Genomic DNA, 7,619 nt, shown 5'->3' with positions numbered 1-7,619 from the left:
AAAATTCTACTACCTGGGTTTACTAAAGCTCAACAATCTACTTAACCTTTGAAGACTACATCAAGTGGTTTTGAAGCAAGAGTTATTCGAGGGAAGGAAGCTAGAGACAAATCAGGATTGGGTAGTTCTGAAGAAAAGAGAGTAAATAATACTACCTCTGATCCAACCTCTTTGAGTGAACCAGGAGTAGGGACAACTCCTGAAAGATTTAATCAACTGGAGTCTGTACAAATGGTCTACCACACTGTGTTAAAAGAAGATATCATATTATATTTCATGACAGATGGGAGGGTATTCCATATAAGAAAGGATGCTATCCGTTTGAAGTACTTTGAAGAATTGCAACATGTGTTATTTCTACTTCAAGTGAAGAACAGATCAACAGATGGTGCTGCCAGATACATAAGATTTAATATTGAAAGACAGAAAAAATTATACTCTGTAAAGTCTAATAGGCCATACTATCCTAAGTACAGAGCACACAATGGTGATATAGTTGAGATGAACCCTAATACCGCCAAAATCACTACATTTCTTGGTATTAAGGGTCTTAAATTCAATCTAGAGTCTAATAAAGCCTATGTCATCAGACTGGATCAGGAGATAAGGAAAGCAAAAATAAATGATCTCAGGGCTGCTATCTTTCAGACATGAGAAGTTACAGTTGAACTTAAAGATGCAAAAAGGAGGATGCAGAATGAACTTGAATATGCTGAGAGAACTATGTTAAAGAACTATCTCAGAACAACTCCTAACATTAAAGAGATCACACACTGAAGCCAAGTCAAGGACTACAACTGTTAAATTCTGAAGGATATACAGGCTAAAGCTGATATCAGACTTTAAGGATGGTAAAAGCTACAAGGACTATGAGTTGTAGTTATCTAGTCAAATTCTTATATGCATTTGTACTTAATGTTTTTGACATCATCAAATATCTATTGAACTTGTATATTATGCTAATTTACAAGTTGGGGGAGATTGTTAGATATATTTGTGATGTCATGTCTAATAGTGATTTGTGTTTAGTTTTCAGATCTTGACTAACAGGATAAATCAGGACTTAACTGGAAATCAGTACTTATATTGAAGTCAGAGCTTAAGATATCAGAACTTAAGATATCAGAAGATATTTATCAGAAGATAATATCAGGACTTAAGAAGACATTCAGATAAGGAAGGCGGCTGATTGAAAGGAAAGAAGATCAAGACTAAAACAAGAAGAGATATGCATGGAGAAGAATTCTATGAAGAATAGAAGACTTGGAGGAAAAGATAACTAATTGATATATTTTAGGATGCAAACTTATATTCGATATCAATTAGAAGATTATCTTGTAACTGTGTGTCTATATAAACACAGTATAGGGTTTACACTATATGTGTTATCTTAATCGAGAATATTTTTTATTGTAACCCTAGCAGCTCTCGTGATATTTGTTCATCACTGAGAGAGAACGGTTTCATTGTAATACTATTTTATTAATAAGATTATTTTGTGTTTCATACTTGTGTTCTTAATTCGATTTGATTATACTATACACTGTATTCAACCCCCTTCTACAGTGTGTGTGACCTAACAGAGTAAAATGGCCATTCTTAAGAATCTGAATATACAGTGGGTTGGTCATCCTTATGAACAACATCATCTTCTTTTTCCAAAGTGTATACTTAATTTTATCAAAGGATGGTATCTTGATACTACTTATCTTTTGTGCAATCATACTTCCAAGATTTTTATCTGTTTACTTTTAGATTTTGCTCTGATACCACTTGTTAGCTATTGAGTACAACACAGAGGGGGGATGAATGTGTTTTCTGGATTTTTAGTATTTTCAAACATTATTAGGTGAACAAAGCAGTTTCTAATTTGCAGAGATATTTTGTTAAACAGAAATAAAACAACAAGCACAATATTTCAAAACTCACTTAATTTGTATTAATTAAATTTGTCTTGCTACAAATTCTGTGTTCTTAATATTATAACAACTCAGCTTCTTCCTTGAAAGAATACAAGAAAATATAAATATGTTTGTTACTACTAAACTAAGGACCAGTGCATGTTTTATACACTAGCATCACTGGTTTACAAGACTTGCACTAAAATGTACTAAACTCTTTTCTAAAGCAACCTTTTTCTATTTTTATTTCTAGCTTAGCAAATCTGTGCAGAATCTTGCAGGTTTGTGACCATCCTTTGTCTAGTTAATATTGGCCCTTGATCTTGTATTCTCCCAGCTACTTTGTAGACTTTTCAATCTAGTTGATGGATCCTTTGTTGACTGTTAATCTTGAATATTTAACTTGTCCGCATTTGGTACTTGAGAGGCATATCGAGATCTCCATTTTGTTCTATAGAGAAGTGACATCTCGATAAGTATAATGACTTATCGAGATCTCTGAGTTCTCTATCAGTATAATTGACTTGTCGAGGTCTCTTGATATTTACATGTTAAATGACTCGTCGATATTTCTGAGATCTCTACATGTAGAATTAACTTGTCGATATCTTTGAGATCTCTATATACATTTTGTCTTGTCGATATTCTGAGATCTCTAATGAGAAATTGACTTGTCGATATCTCCAATGCTTCACATCTTCATTTTGACTTGTCGATATCTCTAAGTTCTCTACATTCAAAAATGACTTGTCGATATCTCCAATCTTCACATATTCATTTGACTTGTCGATATCTCTGAGACTTCTCTATAAGCCATTTTGGACTTCTCAATAAGTCATTCTGGACTTCTCGAATGACTTCTCGATATTGCTCGATTTGTGACTTGTCGATATCTTGACTTAGAATATTTTTCATAAAACAGTTTTATTCAACTCCAAGCTTCTACACTTTTCTCTGAGGTATGATCATGGCTTGATCTTCTTCCAGGATTTATTCCTTCGCTTGAATCTGTTTACGAAAAAATACTCTAGTCTAATCTTCTAACATTTTTATAGACTCAAGTAATACAATACAAAATATAGAATTGATTATCAAACAACTAAATCTCAGTGTTGTCAATGTGACTTAGTCTTGTTATGGTATAGGCATATCTTGCACAACAAAATGGAAGGAAGACTTTTTGTGAGCATTGCTTCTAGTCACAATTAAAGTCAGCGAGCGTGCCATATGAAGATTATCTTGTGTATGATGACTATAAAATCGAGAGAGATTTGCAAATCCTAGAACAATGTTAAGAGCCCCTTCAACAAAATAAGGCTACGACTCCTTGATTCTGTGAAAACCCATAGTGATATTACATGTTTCATGGTGTCAAAGCAGAGGTTTTATATTTATAAAAGAGCAAGATATATAAAATATACTGGTAGAGTAATTAGCTTGGAGCCCCCTGGAATCTTACAAAAAATATGAGACGTCGGCTTTCACTCTAGCAAATCTAAAAAATAAAATAAAGTGAAGTTGGTCTGTGACCCCGTAAATAGGTTATATACACATATATGATAATTTTTATAGACTATTAACATTGTCCATTAGGTTTCGAAATGAGGATTTCATATTGGATGATGAAGTGCGGAAAAGATTCAATTCAAATAAAAAATAGAAAGGAAGATACATTGAAGTAGTAGGCAGAAAATAAAAAAAGAAGTGGATGTGCCATCCTAAGTTTGAAAATTAATGTTGCGTGAAATTATACTGGTTGTGGTGTTCAGCGGTGTGAAAAATAAAGACTCGAGTGTGTTATGTTGTTAGGTATGATCTTGCACAACATATGTAATTCTGCTAGAGGGCAAGGAAAAAGTTATGAAAGTGGCCATCGAAATAAGTTTAATCTACAAGCAGAAATGGATAGACCAAGATATTCCATGGGGGCGCACGCTAGGGGTTAGGGTATCTATTATTGTTTGTGTGGCGACACATAGTGTCACGTGTTGAGGATAGATGGGTTTTTCTCAAATTTAGAAAAATGTCCAAACTCAAGGAAACGCTCAGTTTCAAGGAAACTCCTCCAAGAGAAATGCCTCGTAGAGAGACGCTTCTTCATAAGAAGGTTTTCTACATCTCTTATGTTATGTTGAGGTTGCTTTAGAATCCCTCCAAATCATCAAACTTGGTGATATTTTATAAAATTTTGTTATATGAAGGATGAAGACTGTTAGGCACAAAGCATCCGCTAATAATTTACGCAAGTATACACGTTCGTAAGTAATATAGAATAATTTCTAGTTCGTTCCCACAGAGACTCGGACTAATTATGTTTAATTAACACTTACTCACCAATGTATGATTACTTCTCAATGTCAAGACAATAACACTTAAGGTTGATTAGCTAATTAATAACTACGATTAACTACGAGAATTGAACACTTAAATAACACTTAAATTAAGAATATTAAACACACATGAGATCATAACTTCATTACTACTTCAATCAATAGTCATTGTTATTACCCTTAGCATGTAACAGTGATGATATTAATTGAAAACCACGAAACTGATAAAAGCCAACTTTCGTTGCACAGATACCATTCTACCAAGCATCCACAATTAAGATAGTAGTTGAATAGGCATCAATTATGTTGAGACCCTATATGTCTATAGAATTTGACAACATAACGATTTAAGTGCAAGTTATTCATTATGATTACACAAGGCAAGTAAAACGGTTAGAGTTACCCACTAATCATGCATACAATACATGAACCTATGCTAGCATGGCAAGTTCTAAATCTCAAGATTCACTGTCGCTTCACAAGAGATTAACAGGCTATCTTATATGTTCGCGACGCACATAAGACGAATAAGAACAACCTATACTAGATATCATACAATCATCACATACCAAGGTATTAAACAATTAACTAAAGAAATCCATAATAAATCCGCTACGACCCCATGATCACGATTAGCCCATGATAGAACTCATTGTCACCATGGGTTCATATGAAAACATGATAATAACACGACAATATAAACTAATAAAATACTTATTAAAACCAGAGTACGTCACAAGAGTATTAAGGTTTAAAGTAAAGAAAACTAGCATCCACTGTTACAACGAATTAAAAGAATCACAAGATAACGTATGCTTCCTCTTCTTCGTTGCGGTGTGCTAAAACGGTCTTCTTAATCTTCTCTCCTTGCTCCTTGCTTGATTGATACTTGTTCTTTGTTGCTTGTTATTGTGAAACGTCTCTCAAGTAGGTTTACATAAGAGTCCACAAGAAACAGCGTCATCAGAAGCCCAGTAGAATACGAATTAAAAATCCAGAATTAATTTTCTCGACCCCAAGCGGCCGCCCCAGGTCCCAAGCGGGCGCCTGCACCTCCAGGCGTTCGCCCCACATCCCAGGCGGGCGCCTGGACAGTTTCTGGAAAAATCAACTTTTTGCTCCTGATTTTGCTGATTTCTTCGCACAGCTCCCCGCAACTGATTCCAAGTACTTCCCTAGGCTTATTTTGATGAAATCCCCCTAAATTCGCAAGTTATACCCTGAAATGCAAAGACACTAGAAAAACACATCAAATACACAAAATACTTGATTTCAAGACATCATTTCAAGCCATTATAAGAAGTTCTAAGTGGTATAAAATGCCACTTATCACACCCCCAAACTTAAATCGATGATTGTCCTCAAGCGTCACAGACTCAAAAAACAAAATAAAAACATACATGAATGCAAACTACATGAAATGCAGTGATCCCCATCGCAATGACTAAACCAACCAACACATAACATCTCAACAAATGCAATTAGGCGACTAAAGATCAATCAAATCATGCAAGCTAACATACAACTAAAAACGTGGTGGGTGCGAATGCTTAACAGATATGCTTCGAAACTAGATCAATTATCATAACTCAATTATCCTCAAGGCAATCACAAGATTATATGAAAAATATATTCTAGACACAAAATGACTTATAACACTTCAAGATCACTGGAGCTTATTACGGAATCATGCTTTTATTCAACACAATAAACAAATGCTTATTTCATCGTGCAATGAGTGAGGTCCATAAAAGACTTATGCAATATCATCCATTTAGCGAGCGTTAGGTTAGCGGATCCCAAACTATAAAAGCCTTAGGTCACTAGGCACAAAGTCCCCTAAGAACTTAATAACTCGAATACCAAAGAGCTCACTCGTGATCAATTATGCATTAAACCATATTTTTTTCTTTTTTTTCTATTCTATTTTCTTTTTTTCTTTTTTTTTTCAATTTCTGAGCAAGTGCGTTTCACTCCATCTTGCTCAACCCTAGACTACTCGCATACAATACGAGCTGGCTACTAGCCATTTGACGCCTAGCCACGACTATCAATGAATTCCAATTTTTACTTCAATTTTATCTTTTCATGCCTTTTATCATTAAGAGCCTATCATACATTCTAAGCATAATCAATAAATTAACCTCAAAAACCATCAAACCATGACAACAATCTAGTCCTTAAGCATACTCTAAGACTTAGTGAAATTACAAGTGTTTCTAGCATGCATGTCAACCTAACAAGATTCAACATCCCTATACCGCTATCACTACACTCGTATTAATATCACATATCAATTGGTAAAGCAACACAAAAGGGATCATGGTATATGCATGAGCTAAATGACATGATAAATAAAGCTATAAAATAAAAAAAAAACTATATGGCAAAAATATAATAAAAAAAACTATATGGCAAAAATATGCAACTATATGAACTAAAATATCATGAATATGCAACTACATGACACACACATAAATATTATGAACTAAACTATCATGAATATGCAACTACATGACACGCTACAAATATGTTCCTTAACTACCACCCCCAAACTTAAAATCTTTACCGTCCCCAGTGAAGGTAATAGAAAGGAACACAAGGTATACCTAATCAGAGAAATCATCATCATCACCCTCAGAGGGTGGGGTGTCAGGAGGCGGATAAGCAGAGTCCTCACCAAAAACGGGCCACTGGATGTCAGCTCCAAGGCCTCTGAAAGCAGTCCCAAGTGCTAGGGTGAGCTCCTGAGCAAACCTACTCTGCGACTCGTACATCGAATCCATCCTCCTGGATAGCCTCCTGTACTGGGCATCAGCTATCCCTGAACCATCACCTCCCTGGGCTCTAGAAGAACCTGCCTCGCCATGAGCCTGACTTGGCCTAGCCATCTTAGCACCAGCTGTTTGACGTCCTCCTAAAAGACGATATCCCAAACCATGCTCATCGGGCTCTCCACCCGTCCACTCTTGCATCGCATTCAGCATCAATGAATCAATAGGAGCGGCCGACATCTGCAGCTGCTCATAAGAAGGCCAGTGGACTCCAACTGCCTTACACAGCTTCATGACAATAGAGGCATAAGGGATGTTGTTATGCGTCCTCCCCCTCAAAAAATTCAAAATCCCTTGGTAGATGAACTCACCAAGGTCCACATAATACTCCTCATTCAGAATTCCCCACAACAACCTGGCTCTCTCAACTCTAACCTCATGTGCATACGAAGAAGGCAAAATATTAGCACAAATAAAGGCATTCCATGCACGGGCATACCTTGTTCATCGCAACAGCCGGAAAAGAACGATACTCATTAGATCCCGTCTTAAACTTCCACACCGTGCCCGGCTGACAGAGAGTAGCAATAATCAAATACGAGTTAAAATCCTCG

The sequence above is a fragment of the Apium graveolens genome, chromosome 9, assembly GCF_009905375.1.
Source record: "Apium graveolens cultivar Ventura chromosome 9, ASM990537v1, whole genome shotgun sequence".
NCBI classification, from domain to species: Eukaryota; Viridiplantae; Streptophyta; class Magnoliopsida; order Apiales; family Apiaceae; genus Apium; species Apium graveolens.
The sequence above is the reverse complement of the archived record's forward strand: the minus strand, read 5'-3'. Positions refer to the sequence as shown.